Source organism: Salvelinus namaycush, chromosome 41 (assembly GCF_016432855.1).
Source record: "Salvelinus namaycush isolate Seneca chromosome 41, SaNama_1.0, whole genome shotgun sequence".
NCBI classification, from domain to species: domain Eukaryota; kingdom Metazoa; phylum Chordata; class Actinopteri; order Salmoniformes; family Salmonidae; genus Salvelinus; species Salvelinus namaycush.
This window is the reverse complement of record NC_052347.1, coordinates 14252239-14272621: the sequence shown is the minus strand read 5'-3', so window position 1 is coordinate 14272621 and position 20383 is coordinate 14252239. Positions and strand designations below refer to the sequence as shown.

The 20383-nt window shown below is 44.8% G+C and overlaps 1 long non-coding RNA gene across 1 annotated transcript; it reads right to left on the bottom strand.

Moving 5' to 3' along the window:
• Positions 1–12876: 12876 nt before the first annotated feature.
• Positions 12877–16917, bottom strand: LOC120034503. Its single transcript, XR_005474042.1, has 3 exons — positions 16798–16917; positions 14262–14338; positions 12877–14035 (listed from the first exon to the last, which is right to left on the bottom strand). It is a non-coding gene; the product is annotated as an uncharacterized LOC120034503 (long non-coding RNA).
• Positions 16918–20383: the final 3466 nt, after the last annotated feature.

Below are 20383 nucleotides of genomic sequence, written 5' to 3'. Positions count from 1 at the left end.
AGTATTTCCCTTGTGGTGGACTATGATTTTGTTCGGTGTCTCTTTATGTGAGTGGGAGCACTGTGTCTGTGTTGGGTTTGGTTGTTTATTTGTGGGAGGGTAGTGTGTGTCTGTGTTGGGTTTGGTTGTTTATTTGTGGGACGGTAGTGTGTGTCTGTGCGTGTACAGTTGTACACGTGCACATGCCTGTGTGTGTGTGTGTGCAAACCCATGTGTGTGCCACTGTGTGTGTGTGTGTGTGTGTGTGTGTGTGTGTGTGTGTGTGTGTGTGTGTGTGTGTGTGTGTGTGTGTGTGTGTGTGTGTGTGTGTGCAAACCCATGTGTGTGCCATTGTGTGTGTGTGTGTGTGTGTGTGTGTGTGTGTGTGTGTGTGTGTGTGTGTGTGTGTGTGTGTGTGTGTGTGTGTGTGTGTGTGTGTGTGTGTGTATTGCTAATCTGCAGCCTGATATTCTGTGAATGGAGGGGTGGTGTTGTTGACCCACCTGCTCCCTTCTCTCTTCAGCTGGATCTAGTCAGATTTCAGCAGCTGCATCCCCTCACAAAGCAACTCTTTGTAATCTTCTCTAGGCACACACACACAATTGCAACAAGAAGACGAGGAGAGGCGAAGGAGGGAAAAGACACAGAGAGAGAGAGAGAGAGAGAGATGGAGGGAGGAAGGAAGAGAGAGAGAAATAGGGGGATAGAGGGCTAGTGCAATAGAGAGAAAGCTAGAGAGAGGGAGGGAGGATGAGAGAGAGAGAGAGAGAGAGAGAGAGAGAGAGAGAGAGAGAGAGAGAGAGAGAGAGAGAGAGAGAGAGAGAGAGAGAGAGAAAGGCGGTAAGAGTCACTTGCAGTGCATATCTTTCAGCAAGGTTACTTACAGTAGCAGGCGCTCCTGTGAAGCACCCATATAACCCCACACCAGGCAGGTCACCCATATAGCCCCACACCAGGCAGGTCACCCATATAACCCCACACCAGGCAGGTCACCCATATAACCCCACACCAGGCAGGTCACCCATATAACCCCACACCAGACAGGTCACCCATATAACCCCACACCAGGCAGGTCTCCCATATAACCCCACACCAGGCAGGTCACCCATATAACCCCACACCAGGCAGGTCTCCCATATAACCCCACACCAGGCAGGTCTCCCATATAACCCCACACCAGGCAGGTCACCCATATAACCCCACACCAGGCAGGTCACCCATATAGCCCCACACCAGGCAGGTCTCCCATATAACCCCACACCAGGCAGGTCACCCATAAAACCCCACACCAGGCAGGCCACCCATATAACCCCACACCAGGCAGGTCTCCCATATAACCCCACACCAGGCAGGTCACCCGTGATACAAGTCACTATTAGACATGCATCCATGGAAACCGGCCACTAGGGGCAACAGTGAGTGCTGTTACCCTCAAGTAGGTTTCAGTTTTGCCACACACACACACACACACACACACACACACACACACACACACACACACACACACACACACACACACACACACACACACACACACACACGCACATCAGAGGAGCCCCCTTATTAAGATGGCGCCGGAGAACAAGGCTGACGTTTTACGTCTTCCTAACCAATAGTGTTTTTTTGTTGGTTTCTTTGCGTTGTTTGTAACTTATTTTTTTACTTATTTTGTACATAATGTTGCTGCTACTGTCTCCTATGACCGAAAATAACTTCTGGGCTGCAGAACTGCGATTACTCACCACGGACTGGCAGAATCCTTTTTTTCCTTTAATGAGTCCGACCAGCCCGACGTGAATGATTTACTGCTTCCCTGGGAACAGGCCCAGATCCCCGTCATTTGCGTGAAGAGAAGGCGGAGAAAAAGGGGCCAGTAGGCGGGCTGCCTTCTGAGAGTTGGTAGGCGATCGAATAAACCCCCACTTCCTTCCATTCTGCTAGCAAACGTGCAATCTTTGGACAATAAAATCGATGACCTACACGGAAGATTAAACTACCAACGGGACATTCGAAACTGTAATATATTATGCTTCAGAGTCATGGCTGAACGACGATATTATCAACATACAGCTGGCTGGTTATACGGGGGGGGCACACGGGGAGATTGGCAGAGTCAGGCGATAGACCTGAGCCAACTCCCCGTGCTTACCGGAAGCACCGTGGTACTGGTCAGGCACCGTGTTATGCGGTAAAGCGGATTGTGCCAGCTCAGCGCGCTTGGTCTCCGGTGCGCCGTTTCGGCCCAGGGTATCCTACGCCGGCTCTGCGTACTGTGTCTCCGGGGCGCTGGGACGATTCAGTTCGTCCTATGCCTGCGCTCCGCCCGTGCCGGGCTAAAGTGGGCATTGAGCCAAATGGAGAGGTGCGAGTGGTAAGCACCAAATCTCCAGTGCTCACCCACAGCCCGGTTCGACCTGTGCCTGCACTCTGGAGGGGCCGGGCTAAAGTGGGCATTCAGCCTGGAGGAGTGGTGCCAAGGCTGCGCACCAGGGCTCCAGTGCTCCCCCACAGCCCGGTTCATCCGGTGCCTCCTCTACGCATCAGGCCTTCTGTAGGTCTCCCCAGCCTGGTGGTCCCTGTGGCAGCCCCACGCACCAGGCTGTCTCTGCGTCTCCTTCCTCCAGAGTCTTCCTCCAGTCCCGACCCTCCAGCGACGCCCTCCAGTCCGGAGCCTCCAGCGTCGCCCTCGAGTCCGGAGCTTCCAGAGGCGCCCTTCAGTCCGGAGCTTCCAGCAGCGCTCTCCAGTCCGGAGCCTCCAGTGTCGTCCTCCAGTCCGGAGCCTCCAGAGGCGCACTCCAGTCCGGAGCCTCCAGCAACGCCCTCCAGTCCGGAGCTCCCAACAAGGGTCCCCAGTCTGGGGCCCGCTACAAGGGTGCCCAGTTCGGGCCCCACAACGAGGGTCCCCAGTCCGGGGTCGGCGGCGAGGGTCCCCGCTCTAGAGGCGCCACCTAAGTGGGCCGAGCCAGAGGTGGAGCGGTCTATGTCCCTCACCAGAGCCGCCACCGCGGATAAATGCCCACCCAGACCCTCCCCTATGGGTTCAGGTTTTGCGGCCTGACCGCTTTTGGGGGGGGTACTGTCACGCCCTGACCGTAGAGAGCATTTTCTATGTTTTGTATTTCTTTGTGTTTGGCCGGGTGTGGCTCTCAATCAGAGGCAGCTGTCTGTCATTGTCTCTGATTGAGAATCATACTTAGGTAGCTTTTCCCCACCGATGCTTTGTGGGTAGTTATTTTCTGTTTAGTGTTTCTGCACCTGACAGGACTGTTTCGGTTTTCGTTCATTCTCTTTGTTATTTTTGTTATTAGTGTTCAGTTTTCAATAAAAAGCATGAACACTTACCACGCTGCGCTTTGGTCCGATCCTTCTTCAACAGACGTACATATTACCTCAACTAACCGGTGCCCCCGCACATTGACTCTGTACCGGTACCCCCCTGTGTATAGTCTTGCTATTGTTATTTTACTGCTGCTCTTTAGTTACGTGTTACTTTTATTTCTTATTCTTACTCATATTTTTTTTTTTAACTGCATTGTTGGTTAGGGCTCGTAAGTAAGCATTTCACTGTAAGGTCTACACCTGTTGTGTTGGGCGCATGTGACTAATACAATTTGATTATTTGATTTGATTTGAGTTTGTAGGCAGTCATCAGGAGAGATCATTCAGCAGGGCCATGCAGAGTACCAGCCACCTCTGAGTCTGGCCACAGAGAGAAAAACACAGAAACGTAGATGGACACACACACTCACTCACACCACCGTATAGATATCCACTGCCTCAATCATTCACTTCTGACATGGCCTCTCACACTCTAACTTCCCTCCTACGTGAAAGCATATCATTCCCTACCAACTCCAACATTATTCAAATAAGGGACTTGAAAGTTTCATGCAAATGAGCCAGACAGAGAAAAGGTCTGAAGTGTGTGCCACTCAGTTGGAGAGTGACAGGAGCTGAGAAGTTTGCCACATTGGCTTCACTTTAGCCAAATGTTCCGCTGGCACTGTCTCGGGGCGCGGACCACGCCTGTCTGCGGCATGCCATGTCAAATCCATGTCAAATACATACCCTGTCAACCCCAGTCATGTCCCTGCTCTCCCCCAGACACTAAACCCTCAACCTTTTAACCACCACAAGGCCTCCAAAGTCTTGAGTATTACCCCCTAGTTACCAGACTTTCTACCCCCAGTTTAGGGTCCCATTTCCCCTGGTCTCTAGCGGCCAGTCCCTGTAGCCTGGCTGGACCCAGACTCCCAGTCACCAGCAGCAGAGGAAAGGAGACGTCACTGGGAGATTAACAACAGCAGCACACTTTACTACCGCCATAAATCATGACTGTATGTGCCTGAGTAGCAGAGCCTTGGTGGCTGTAAATGTAAAGACGAAGAGGGGTGGCAAGCGTTCGTTGGATTTGATTAAATTACATTTTCCGTACGTGCATACAGTCACACACAGATGTGCATATAAGAACACATACACACACATATAAATCCATGCATGCACGTGCACACACACACGCACACACCAACACACACAGCTTGATTTTTGTGAAATTTGGGGAGTAAAAATGTTTGACCATTAAAAATCTTATTTTCCCAAACCCCTAACCCTTAACCTAACTCTAACTCTAACCCTAACCATTAACCTAACTTTAACCCTAACTCTAAAAGTAACCTCAAAAACCCTAACCCTAACCTTAACCCTAACCTTAACCCTAATCCTAACCGTAACCCCAAAACCCTAAACCCTAAACCTAACCATTAAGCTTAAAATAGCATTTTAATAAATTATGGACACGAAAAAAGTCCTGACTATTTAAAAAACGTTATTATTGTCCTACCTTGTCAGGACATTTGGGTGATTTGTTAGGACATTGGGGTAGGAAAACAAGTACACACACACACACACTCCCCTTCTCCAGACACAAAAGAGGCACGACATAGGCATGAGGAGAGTTTAGAGAGCCATATCAATGTTATATTACCAATGATGAATGAATCCCAAAACAAACAGGGGAGCATGAAAGTAAGTAAGCAGTAAACCACAACATAACCAACAGTGGCATATACTGCATAAAAAGAGGAGGAAGAGGAGGGGGAAACTCTCGTTCTCTCTCCTTCTCTATACAGTGCCTTAATAACTCAGCATCTTGTTAAGCAGCAGGTCTTGCAGTGAGGTAGATTTACAGTCAATGTTAAAGCTGTCCTGACTTCTCTCATGGGCTGTCATTAGGTATACACACAGACACCCACCCACACAAACCCATGCAACAACCCACCCACCCAAACACACTTAACGACTCACCCACCAAAACCCACCCAAACCCACTTATTAACAAATCACCCATCCAAACCCACGCAACAAAACACCCATCCATCCACCCACCCACCCACCCACCCACCCACCCACCCACCCACCCACCCACCAAACCAATGCAATAACCCACCCAAACACCCCACCCACCCGTCCAAACCTATGCAACAACCCACCCAAACCCATGCAAGAGACAAAGGGAGAGAGAAATGGAGGAAGGATGGAAGGAAGGAAGGAAGGAAGAGAGAGAGAGAGAGAGAGAGAGAGAGAGAGAGAGAGAGAGAGAGAGAGAGAGAGAGAGAGAGAGAGAGAGAGAGAGAGAGAGAGAGAGAGAGAAGCAGCGAGACGGAGACAGAGTATGTAATAAAATGAATTGTTCAATAAAATCCCATTTAGCATGGTAAGTACAAGACGTAAAAACAGCATGAGGGTATCTTGTCTGGTTTACAACTTGACTGTGTTCTGCCACCAGTGGTACACATAGAATTCAATAACTGTACGGAGCTGAGTTGGGTGTAAAGGAGGGGTCACCATGTGATGGTGTCTGGGCTGTAAAGTAGTGCTTGCGGAGAGGAGGGAGAGAACAGGGCTCTGCTTTTAGTCCTGTGGCTCTGTTATGGTGTTTGTTTTCAACACTGCCATGTCTCTAAGCTGACACACACACAGGCAGGAACGCAGACACACACATGCAGACACACACAAACGCAGACACACACGCAGACACGCAGACACACACACACGCAGACATGCAGACACACACACGCACACACACACACACACACACCCACACACACACACACACACACACACACACACACACACACAGGGTGTGTTTGTGTAATTTCATCCCAGTGTTGATTGTTCTGATGTCTGAACAGAGGGACAGACTGGGTGAGGGCCTGGTAAAGGTCAGACTATCAACTACACTTAGATTGGTAAAGGTCAGACTATCAACTACACTGAGGTTGGTAAAGGTCAGAATATCAACTACACTGAGGTTAGTAAAGGTCAGACTATAAACTACACTGAGATTGGTAAAGGTCAGACTATCAACTACACTGAGGTTGGTAAAGGTCAGACTATCAACTACACTGAGGTTGGTAAAGGTCAGACTATCAACTACACTGAGATTGGTAAAGGTCAGACTATCAACTACACTGAGATTGGTAAAGGTCAGAATATCAACTACACTGAGATTGGTAAAGGTCAGACTATCAACTACACTGAGATTGGTAAAGGTCAGACTATCAACTATATTAAGGTAAAGGTCAGACTATCAACTACACTGAGATTGGTAAAGGTCAGAATCTCAACTACACTGAGATTGGTAAAGGTCAGACTATCAACTACACTTAGATTGGTAAAGGTCAGACTATCAACTATACTAAGGTAAAGGTCAGACTATCAACAACACTGAGGTTGGTAATGGTCAGACTGTCAACTACACTGAGGTTGGTAAAGGTCAGACTATCAACTACACTGAGGTTGGTAAAGGTCAGACTATCAACTACACTGAGATTGGTAAAGGTCAGACTATCAACTACACTGAGGTTGGTAAAGGTCAGACTATCAACTATACTGAGATTGGTAAAGGTCAGACTATCAACTACACTGAGGTTCGTAAAGGTCAGACTATCAACTATATTAAGGTAAAGGTCAGACTATCAACTACACTGAGATTGGTAAAGGTCAGAATCTCAACTACACTGATATTGGTTAAGGTCAGACTATCAACTACACTGAGATTGGTAAAGGTCAGACTATCAACTATAATAAGGTAAAGGTCAGACTATCAACTACACTGAGGTTGGTAGAGGTCAGACTATCAACTATACTGAGATTGGTAAAGGTCAGACTATCAACTACACTGAGGTTGAGATAAAGGTCAGACTATCAACTACACTGAGATTGGTAAAGGTCAGACTATCAACTACACTGAGATTGGTAAAGGTCAGACTATCAACTACCCTGAGATTGGTAAAGGTCAGACTATCAACTATATTAAGGTAAAGGTCCGACTATCAACTACACTGAGATTGGTAAAGGTCAGACTATCAACTACCCTGAGATTGGTAAAGGTCAAACTATCAACTATATTAAGGTAAAGGTCCGACTATCAACTACACTGAGATTGGTAAAGGTCAGACTATCAACTACACTGAGGTTGGTAAAGGTCAGACTATCAACTACACTGAGATTGGTAAAGGTCAGAATCTCAACTACACTGAGATTAGTAAAGGTCAGACTATCAACTACACTGAGATTGGTAAAGGTCAGACTATCATCTACACTGAGATTGGTAAAGGTCAGACTATCAACTACACTTAGATTGGTAAAGGTCAGACTATCAACTATACTAAGGTAAAGGTCAGACTATCAACAACACTGAGGTTGGTAATGGTCAGACTGTCAACTACACTGAGGTTGGTAAAGGTCAGACTATCAACTACACTGAGGTTGGTAAAGGTCAGACTATCAACTACACTGAGATTGGTAAAGGTCAGACTATCAACTACACTGAGGTTGGTAAAGGTCAGACTATCAACTATACTGAGATTGGTAAAGGTCAGACTATCAACTACACTGAGGTTCGTAAAGGTCAGACTATCAACTATATTAAGGTAAAGGTCAGACTATCAACTACACTGAGATTGGTAAAGGTCAGAATCTCAACTACACTGATATTGGTTAAGGTCAGACTATCAACTACACTGAGATTGGTAAAGGTCAGACTATCAACTATAATAAGGTAAAGGTCAGACTATCAACTACACTGAGGTTGGTAAAGGTCAGACTATCAACTACACTGAGATTGGTAAAGGTCAGACTATCAACTACACTGAGGTTGGTAGAGGTCAGACTATCAACTACACTGAGGTTGGTAAAGGTCCGACTATCAACTACAATGAGATTGGTAAAGGTCAGACTATCAACTACCCTGAGATTGGTAAAGGTCAGACTATCAACTACCCTGAGATTGGTAAAGGTCAGACTATCAACTACCCTGAGATTGGTAAAGGTCAGACTATCAACTATATTAAGGTAAAGGTCAGACTATCAACTACACTGAGGTTGGTAAAGGTCAGACTATCAACTACACTGAGGTTGGTAAAGATCAGACTATCAACTACACTGAGATTGGTAAAGGTCAGACTATCAACTACACTTAGATTGGTAAAGGTCAGGCTATCAACTACACTGAGATTGGTAAAGGTCAGACTATCAACTACACTGAGATTGGTAAAGGTCAGACTATCAACTATATTAAGGTAAAGGTCAGACTATCAACTACACTGAGATTGGTAAAGGTCAGAATCTCAACTACACTGATATTGGTTAAGGTCAGACTATCAACTACACTGAGATTGGTAAAGGTCAGACTATCAACTATACTAAGGTAAAGGTCAGACTATCAACTACACTGAGGTTGGTAAAGGTCAGACTATCAACTACACTGAGATTGGTAAAGGTCAGACTATCAACTACACTGAGGTTGGTAAAGGTCAGACTATCAACTATACTGAGGTTGGTAAAGGTCAGACTATCAACTACACTGAGGTTGGTAAAGGTCAGACTATCAACTACACTGAGATTGGTAAAGGTCAGACTATCAACTACACTGAGGATGGTAAAGGTCAGACTATCAACTACACTGAGGTTGGTAAAGGTCAGACTATCAACTACACTGAGATTGGTAAAGGTCAGACTATCAACTACACTGAGATTGGTAAAGGTCAGACTATCAACTACACTGAGATTGGTAAAGGTCAGACTATCAACTACCCTGAGATTGGTAAAGGTCAGACTATCAACTATATTAAGGTAAAGGTCCGACTATCAACTACACTGAGATTGGTAAAGGTCAGAATATCAACTACACTGAGATTGGTAAAGGTCAGACTATCAACTACACTGAGATTGGTAAAGGTCAGACTATCAACTATATTAAGGTAAAGGTCAGACTATCAACTACACTGAGATTGGTAAAGGTCAGAATCTCAACTACACTGAGATTGGTAAAGGTCAGACTATCAACTACACTTAGATTGGTAAAGGTCAGACTATCAACTATACTAAGGTAAAGGTCAGACTATCAACAACACTGAGGTTGGTAATGGTCAGACTGTCAACTACACTGAGATTGGTAAAGGTCAGACTATCAACTACACTGAGATTGGTAAAGGTCAGACTATCAACTACACTGAGATTGGTAAAGGTCAGACTATCAACTACACTGAGATTGGTAAAGGTCAGACTATCAACTACACTGAGGTTGGTAAAGGTCCGACTATCAACTACACTGAGATTGGTAAAGGTCAGAATATCAACTACACTGAGATTGGTAAAGGTCAGACTATCAACTACACTGAGATTGGTAAAGGTCAGACTATCAACTATATTAAGGTAAAGGTCAGACTATCAACTACACTGAGATTGGTAAAGGTCAGAATCTCAACTACACTGAGATTGGTAAAGGTCAGACTATCAACTACACTTAGATTGGTAAAGGTCAGACTATCAACTATACTAAGGTAAAGGTCAGACTATCAACAACACTGAGGTTGGTAATGGTCAGACTGTCAACTACACTGAGATTGGTAAAGGTCAGACTATCAACTACACTGAGATTGGTAAAGGTCAGACTATCAACTACACTGAGATTGGTAAAGGTCAGACTATCAACTACACTGAGGTTGGTAAAGGTCAGACTATCAACTACACTGAGGTTGGTAAAGGTCAGACTATCAACTACACTGAGATTGGTAAAGGTCAGACTATCAACTACACTGAGGTTGGTAAAGGTCAGACTATCAACTATACTGAGATTGGTAAAGGTCAGACTATCAACTACACTGAGGTTCGTAAAGGTCAGACTATCAACTATATTAAGGTAAAGGTCAGACTATCAACTACACTGAGATTGGTAAAGGTCAGACTATCAACTACACTGAGATTGGTAAAGGTCAGACTATCAACTACACTGAGGTTGGTAAAGGTCCGACTATCAACTACACTGAGATTGGTAAAGGTCAGACTATCAACTATATTAAGGTAAAGGTCAGACTATCAACTACACTGAGATTGGTAAAGGTCAGAATCTCAACTACACTGAGATTGGTAAAGGTCAGACTATCAACTACACTTAGATTGGTAAAGGTCAGACTATCAACTATACTAAGGTAAAGGTCAGACTATCAACAACACTGAGGTTGGTAATGGTCAGACTGTCAACTACACTGAGATTGGTAAAGGTCAGACTATCAACTACACTGAGATTGGTAAAGGTCAGACTATCAACTACACTGAGATTGGTAAAGGTCAGACTATCAACTACACTGAGGTTGGTAAAGGTCAGACTATCAACTACACTGAGGTTGGTAAAGGTCAGACTATCAACTACACTGAGGTTGGTAAAGGTCAGACTATCAACTACACTGAGGTTGGTAAAGGTCAGACTATCAACTACACTGAGGTTGGTAAAGGTCAGACTATCAACTACACTGAGGTTGGTAAAGGTCAGACTATCAACTACACTGAGATTGGTAAAGGTCAGACTATCAACTACACTGAGGTTGGTAAAGGTCAGACTATCAACTATACTGAGATTGGTAAAGGTCAGACTATCAACTACACTGAGGTTCGTAAAGGTCAGACTATCAACTATATTAAGGTAAAGGTCAGACTATCAACTACACTGAGATTGGTAAAGGTCAGACTATCAACTACACTGAGGTTGGTAGAGGTCAGACTATCAACTATACTGAGATTGGTAAAGGTCAGACTATCAACTACACTGAGGTTGAGATAAAGGTCAGACTATCAACTACACTGAGATTGGTAAAGGTCAGACTATCAACTACACTGAGATTGGTAAAGGTCAGACTATCAACTACCCTGAGATTGGTAAAGGTCAGACTATCAACTATATTAAGGTAAAGGTCCGACTATCAACTACACTGAGATTGGTAAAGGTCAGACTATCAACTACCCTGAGATTGGTAAAGGTCAGACTATCAACTATATTAAGGTAAAGGTCCGACTATCAACTACACTGAGATTGGTAAAGGTCAGACTATCAACTACACTGAGGTTGGTAAAGGTCAGACTATCAACTACACTGAGGTTGGTAAAGGTCAGACTATCACCTACACTGAGGTTGGTAAAGGTCAGACTATCAACTACACTGAGATTGGTAAAGGTCAGACTATCAACTACACTGAGATTGGCAAAGGTCAGACTATCAACTACACTGAGATTGGTAAAGGTCAGACTATCAACTACACTGAGGTTGGTAAAGGTCAGACTATCAACTACACTGAGATTGGTAAAGGTCAGACTATCAACTACACTGAGATTGGCAAAGGTCAGACTATCAACTACACTGAGATTGGTAAAGGTCAGACTATCAACTACACTGAGATTGGTAAAGGTCAGACTATCAACTACACTGAGGTTGGTAGAGGTCAGACTATCAACTACACTGAGGTTGGTAAAAGTCAGACTTTTGACCCCATGAACTGAACTGCTCAGCAATAGACATTCCTAGTCGATCACCAAACATGTATGTAAAGGAACAACAATATAGCCTTTTTTTTATTCCTCTCATGCTATTGGCGGTAGGTGCTCTTGATTCAGCAGCCCTAAGCACCGGCTAGGTGAAGTGTCCCCATTTTTAACCATTTCATCTGTCTGAAGGTACAAACTCTGCCTTCCCAGCAGCCGGGTGATCAAATAAAGTGCATCTATAGGCCTTCCACTGGCCAATCGGAAAGCTCAGATGTCTTGTGCTTCCTTGAGTGCACAGCAAAGTCGATACTGTGAGATTTGAAAACTTTTAAAACCATGATTCGAGAGATACTGTCAACGAATACAGCAAAGAGTTTGTTTAAGGTTTTTTTCAGCACTGTCAACACTTTATTCAACACTTTTATGTGCCATTAAACTACTTCCACTCACTCTTCAACCAGCACTGAAGCTGCAATGAATGAGTAGTGAAGTGTATTGAAAGGCTTGAGTTGTGATTATTTGCAACTTGTGTCTTTTTAAAAGGGCTACTTCTGGATTTGACAATTAAGTCTTTATGTACTTCCCCAGAGTCAGATAAACTCACGGATACCATTTGTATGTCGCTGCATCCAGCATGCAATAAGTGAGAGGGAGTTTTGTGAGCCAATGTTAGCTAGCGTTAGCGCAATGACTTGAAGTCTATGGTATCTACTAGCATGCTAGCAGTTACCATAGTCATTGCGTTAACACTAGTTAGCGATTGCGCTAATGCTAGTTAGCAACATCCTTCAAACTGCACACAGAGACATAACAATGGTATCCATAAGTTCATCTGAATCTGGGGAAGTAGATAAAGGGCTCCATTGCCAAAATCCTGAAGTATCCCTTTAATATCGAGGAATAGTTCGCTTTCTCTAGTCATAGGAGTAAAAGCATCAATTTGTGCAGAAAGGGGCAGAAATAATGCGGTGTGACTTGAGTTTTGCCGTCAACTGGATTCTGGAAGACAGTGTCCCCTCTTTGGTCAGTCTCAGCAGAGGAAGGGAGAGTGTAGGGACGGTAAGGAGTCAGACCCTCTGCTGCTCTCTCCCTCCCTCCACTGAGGCTGACCATCAGATACAGGCACCATCAGCCCAGTGAACCAATACAAACATCATTTAAATGTTTGCTCACTCAGTTGTGCCTCACATGTAATACAAGAATCTATGACTAGTGTGATCATAATGTGTAGGTCCTAGCTCAGGTTTTTAAATATCATTTGGAAATGGTGTGAGAAGAACAACAATGCAATGGCAGGTCAATTCAAGCAAAGCCAATATGTGGTGATAATGTATTGGGCCTATAGCCTACTGCACAATCCTCATTACTACAGTACTGTGTTGAATAGTTAATTTCACACAGGCTTAAGTTTTTTAAAGTAATGTTTTTTTTTTTTTTTTAATAATCTGAGCGGTAGATTTCGGCTTGCAATTTGATGATAATGGTAGATTTTAATTTCCTTTCATGTGTACTATGGCAGCTTAAAGCTGAACTGCAGTAGTGAATAGTGAAGTATGACAGTAGTGAATTTCAGTTTTTTCACTGTGGGAGGCCTGGGACCAACTGTAGACAGTGCATCCACAACACACCTTTACTTGAATCTTGGCCACAGTACATTTGTGAACTGATCTGGATAACTACATAATGATCAGAAATACGAGTTTATTGTTGTTATTAAAACAACATGTGTTTTCCAAGCAAGGAATGATGATGATGATGATGGTATATTTGAATTTCCTTTCATGTGTACTATGGCAGCTTAAAGCAGAGTTGCAGTAACACATACAAGAAACACATTTAGATTATTAAGACGTTACCATAAAATCTAAATGTTTAAATGTTGAGGAAAATACAGGCTACAACAGTAGCTAGATCAGCTAGATCAAGTCTGTCTGAGTACTTCTTGAAGCTTCCAGATGTGCAGCCGCGGTCATGAGAGGATCTGGAAGCTCATAGCTAGATGGTCAGCAGAGGTGGTGGTCGGAGGTGGTGGTGGTCAGGTCAGCATGTCCAAGCGCAGGCAGGCAGCTTCATGTCATCCAAGCCTCTCTGCCGTCTTCTCTGTATTGAGACTCTGTGGTGAAGTTTTCTCCCCAAAGAGTACAGCTCACTCAGTCCTTACTTCAGAATTATCCCCCTGAGCAATGAAACCCCTGGCCCACTGCCAACTCTACATACATAGCTTTCTCTCGGGTCACTGTTGGTGAGAAAACAACCCAAAGTCAGTAGGTGTCATTTAAATGAAAACACACACCTGCTAGTTAGCATTAGCTAGCTTGTTGACAATGCTGATTTTCATCAATTGATGGGCAGGAGTCCAATTCAAGACTTGATCCTCACTCATTTAGCTATTGAAAAACAAAAGTGTGTACACATATTTACATAAAAACAATTATATATGATAAAATATGTACAGAACTTACTTGAGCTCTGCCTAAGCTGCCACTTGGCACCATGGCAACTATAGAACGCCTGGGAATGGCTGGGAAGAAGCTCATTCCTGTGAGAGAATGAGAAGATCAGACGTTGTGGTCCAGTGAAAAGACTCTTTATGTCCCTGTACTACACCAGTCCTTCATGTTTCTGCTTTGTCCCCTTATTTCCCTGTATCCACCTCTTTAACAAGGAACAGGAAGTGACCTCTGTGACCCCTTTCTCCCACGCCATGTGACCTGTAGCGGTGTATTGCCCCCACACAAGCGTGTCGTGTCGTATGCACTCACACATGAACGCGCACACACACACACACACACACACACACACACACACACACACACACACACACACACACACACACACACACAAACACACACAAACACACACACACACACACACACACACGGTTTACTTGCTATAGGTAATACACATAACCAGCATAGCTGGAGTCCATATGAAGGTTTAGCTTTACTTCATATTAAAGGACCTACAAACATTATGAATAAAGGGGACAATGCAAGCGTGAGACTGAACACTAAACTGTAAAAGTAGATCAATGAACTCGCAGGACACACACACAACTGACTAATTCAACACACACAAACACCTGTTGCTGTTTCCACTCCTGTGTTTGGCATGTGATATGAGGACTAGTGAGTCTAGCAGCAGTTTGAAATAGTGAAGTAGCTGTTAGGAAAACCCCTACTAGCTCCATCCAGATGAAACTGTAACCACACCCTTCTTCCTTTCCCCGCCCCAGGATAACTGGTGATAGACAGGTCTGGAATGCAGCCCTCCAAAACAGACTGTCACCTATCAAAAACCAATTGAAACCTGAACATAAACATGTTGGTTTAATATAAAATGTTGGACGTAAAGCTAAAGCAACACTCAATCCCTGGCCCCACTTGATATGATGGGCACACAGCTGACACACAGATGATTTAACAGCTGACACGCAGATGATCTAACAGCTGACACACAGATGATATAACAGCTGACACACAGATGATCTAACAGCTGACACACAGATGATTTAACAGCTGACACACAGATGATTTAACAGCTGACACGCAGATGATCTAACAGCTGACACACAGATGATTTAACAGCTGACACACAGATGATTTAACAGCTGACACACATATGATTTAACAGCTGACATGCAGATGATCTAACAGCTGACACACAGATGATCTAACAGCTGACACACAGATGATCTAACAGCTGACACACAGATGATTTAACAGCTGACACACAGATGATCTAACAGCTGACACACAGATGATTTAACAGCTGACACACAGATGATCTAACAGCTGACACACAGATGATCTAACAGCTGACACACAGATGATCTAACAGCTGACACACAGATGATCTAACAGCTGACACACAGATGATTTAACAGCTGACACAGATGATTTAACAGCTGACACACAGATGATTTAACAGCTGACACACAGATGATCTAACAGCTGACACACAGATGATTTAACAGCTGACACACAGATGATCTAACAGCTGACACACAGATGATCTAACAGCTGACACACAGATGATTTAACAGCTGACACACAGATGATTTAACAGCTGACACACAGATGATTTAACAGCTGATACAAAGATGATCTAATAGCTGACACACAGATGATCTAACAGCCTACATTGTTGCTCTACACTTAGTGCCTCTTGAATGAACAGACTACAAAATGATTGATTAACTTTTAATTAAACTCAATTTTGTGAGTGAGGACTCGCTACAATCTACACACTCTCTCTAAAGCAACACTCGCCCTCTAGCTTCACCAAGGATGAATAGAGTTTTATCAGCTTGGGTATGTGAATGAGAAAGTGTGTAGTCTGGACCTGTAACAGGCAAGCTTCTCTACAGTAATTTACCAAGATTTCCAATGCCTTATTAACTATACATTAATCAACACTATCTTTACATAGCCAGACAGAAGACATTGCATGTACTGTTACAAGCCAATCGGTCAAGATGTTTGTCCTTTATGACGTACTGAGGGTTGCTCCTAAAGCAAATCACAGGATCTGTGGGCACAGCTATCATCTGTCCTCATTAACCAATAAGAAATCCCTGTAATTACTCCCAGAAACCCACCCTTCATAATCCTATGTACGTCATTCACTGTCCGACCCCCAGCCAGAGCTTTATTGACCAATAAACAGTTGCAAATTGACAAATCAGAGAAAGCCACAGAAAATGGCACACTCCTCTACTGTTGGCTATATTTACTCACCAGCTGGCTTCAAATTACTACACTTACAATTAGAGTGATGGGGGAAAGGAGGGGTAGATGTGAGCGGAAGAAAGAGAGAGAAAGAGAGTGAGAGGGAGGGAGGGAGAACGAGAGAGAGGGAGAGCGAGAGAAGAAGAAACACACAGAGAGAGAAAGAGAGGGGGGGGCAGAGAAAGAGAGAGAGAGAGAGAGAGAGAGAGAGAGAGAGAGAGAGAGAGAGAGAAGACTGCATTCCTGACGTTGATGACATCTCGAACACCTGATTGAATTTGAGTCCTTGGGAGAACATCTGAGGCTTTGGAGCTCACTGCGTGTGTGTACAGTGTTCATCTCTGGAAGATATTCTAGCGCTGTTTTCCACCACGCTGGTCATGCTGATATTGATGAGTGTTCATGGAGTTTATGACGTGACGATGCATGAAGATCTGAAGGAAACAGAATGTACTGTATCTGCATGTGGCTAAAGCTATTTCTGCTGCTTCCCCACCTCCTTTCATTTAATATAAAGTATTTATTCAATTGTACATACATTTACAATAATTAACATGGACAGAACACTAATTGAATTGATATAACATCTGAATATTTTCATTAAATTGCACATGTACTACCATGTCATCAATGTTTAAGACATGTGATTCACATTCAAATGATTTTCAGAGAAAATATATTTACCATTGTATTTGGTAAACCCAAAGGTGGGTTCTCTGAGCCACCAGGAATATGTTGGGCTTTAATCAGGTTAGTGCCAGGTGCACCAAAGTGTTTTTGAGCATAACAACCCTATTAGATGTGGGATGGCATGTCTGTTGCTCATAAAGAAGAGGAGAAGGACGTTTGGTTGGTGACTAACAAGATTATGAGTTCTCCTTCGATGACCTCTCAGGCCAGGGTTCAATAACATACTGAACATGAATACAGCTATTAGCTGGCTTGTCTGTCTGTCTGTCTGTCTGTCTGTCTGTCTGTCTGTCTGTCTGTCTGTCTGTCTGTCTGTCTGTCTGTCTGTCTGTCTGTCTGTCTGTCTGTCTGTCTGTCTGTCTGTCTGTCTGTCTGTCTGTCTGTCTGTCTGTCTGTCTGTCTGTCTGTCTGTCTGTCTGTCTGTCTGTCTGTCTGTCTGTCTGTCTGTCTGTCTGTCTGTCTGTCTGTGTGTGTGTGCACGCATCTGTGTCTGTGTGCATCCGTGCAAGCATGCGTGAGTGTGCACAGTTCTCTGGTCGTCTGTGTATGCGTCTGTGTATTGAGAAGCAGAGGGGCTCACAGCTTACAATATGTTCCAGTGGGAGTTGGTTTAATTATTCCTAAGTAAAAACAATTCACCAGAGAGGTATCTCAGAGCAGAGGAGCCAACCGCTCTTAACGCTGCAAGGCAAAGTCCCCCGAGCCAGACGACAAGCCATCGTGGTCTCACTATAGCGGAAAGGCCTCCCATTTCCCGTAAAGCCAAGGGGCGCTTCTCTGTTCTGTTATCCCCCTCCACCCCTCTTCACATTCCACCGCCCCTCCAAACTGCTAGATGTCCTGCGCCATCTAATTCACTGGCAAATTACAAAGATGATTTATGAGAATCTGGGATCAAAAAAGCAGACAATCTGGAAGACTGAAGCACACCACAAGTCTAATCCAGACCATATGTATATGATACAAAGAGAGGAGAAGAGAGAGGGAGGAGAAGAGAGAGGGAGGAGAAGAGAGAGGGAGGAGAGGGAGGAGAGGGAGGAGAGGAAGGAGAAGAGAGAGGGAGGAGAAGAGAGAGGGAGGAGAGGGAGGAGAGGAGAGAGGGAGGAGAAGAGAGAGGGAGGAGAAGAGAGAGGGAGGAGAAGAGAGAGGGAGGAGAGGGAGGAGAGGGAGGAGAGGGAGGAGAGGGAGGAGAGGGAGGAGAGGGAGGAGAGGGATACGGCAGAGACAAATAAAAAACATACACTGTTCCCCCTGTCTGTGTCTGGGACTAGATACAGGATGGGAACAAAGTTCCCCAAAACGTTCCCCGTGCATCTGACCACTTATCCTGTCACTGTGGAAAAGAAACCAGGAACAGCTACTTTGTCTGCTCATGGAATCACAAACCTCAGTGATATGGCTCTAGGCCTAAATACTTTGTCTGCTCATGGAATCACAAACCTCAGTGATATGGCTCTAGGCCTAAATACTTTGTCTGCTCATGGAATCACAAACCTCAGTGATATGGCTCTAGGCCTAAATACTTTGCCTGCGTATCCCCTTTATCGAGACACTTGAAACACTCTGAAAGGAATTGTTGTGTCAACAGGTAAAACCATTATGCACTGTGTGTATGTGTGTGTGTGCGTGTGTGTGCGTGCGTGCGTGCGTGCGCGTGCATGCGTGCGTGTGTGTGTCTTCTTTGTGTAATATGTTGCCTTTAACTTATGGTGGAGCAAAGATTTCCAGAATCGCCCAATAGCTGCAGATCAGAAAAATTACAAACACTGAAAGAGATTTAAAATGATAATTTCAGCATTGCCACGTCTACCATCTTGTCACTCTGGCTATCATGAGGCCTCTCTATTCCTGAATCCTAACCTATCCCCAGTAAGGATCAACGTATAAGAATGAACGTGCACAACCACCTCTAGGTATTAGCCCTGACTAACAAGACAGTTACGTATCAAGGTGGAACGAAACACAAAATCATCTGGATGTACTTTTTCTCCCCAAATACTGACGTTTACCGAAGAGTCTGGCTCATACTGTTTGTACTAATTGTTTCCTTCAGTTTTAAAACACCCTCCCCCCTCCTACATCACCTCCTTCCCCCCTTCACACACGCAGGCACGCAGGCACGCACGCACGCACGCACGCACGCACACACGCACACACACACACACACACACACACACACACACACACACACACACACACACACACACACACACACACACACACACACACACACACACACACACACACACACACACACACACACCATCTCCCCAAGCCCACTAATAGATCTGAATAAATCTGAAATTGGACGAGTAAACCCCTCATTACCATGTTTTAATAGAACTAATCTAGGGGAGCGAAGGGTCATGGGTCAATGGGAGGAGCTAATGCGCAGCAGCTGTTAGGGGCCGGGGCCAGCTCTGATTGGAACCAGCCACGGCCAATAGGAATGGAACACCCCCCCCCCCCCCCCCCCCCGATGGTGACCTGACTAAATAGTGGTCAACCTGGAAAATAGATTTGTCCCACGGCCCAAGAGTGAAAATATCCACCATAACTCAACAGTAGGGGAGGGAGTGTGAGGGGAGGACAGGACGGAGAATGAAACATCCGTCATAGAGGATTTACCTTCATGTATGTGAGAACCTGGCTGGGTCACATCTAACTGCTGGGCTAACAGTAGGACACAGCAGGCTAAGCTAGGGAAGTTGTCAATGGCAATAGCACACCTTATCTCTCTCTTCATTCACCAAGTTTTATGTATGCATCTTTTATAAATGAAGTATTTCAAAAATACTGTGTTTGTGTGTGTGTCGATGTGAATAGGAGTGAGTGTGAAGAGAGAAGTGCTCCGTCTGCCTTTGATGTGGTCCTGGCCTGGGCTGAGAAGAGAGAGATAGAGCTGTGCCGGGGGCACTGTAGCTGAGTGGAGCCTGTAGAGTGTGGCCTTTAGCCTGGTTAGGGTGAGGGTGGTCTGGTGAGTGTGGGCTTTAGCCTGGTTAGGGTGAGGGTGGTCTGGTGAGTGTGGGCTTTAGCCTGGTTAGGGTGAGGGTGGCCTGGTGAGTGTGGCCTTTAGCCTGGTTAGGGTGAGGGTGGTCTGGTGAGTGTGGGCTTTAGCCTGGTTAGGGTGAGGGTGGCCTGGTGAGTGTGGGCTTTAGCCTGGT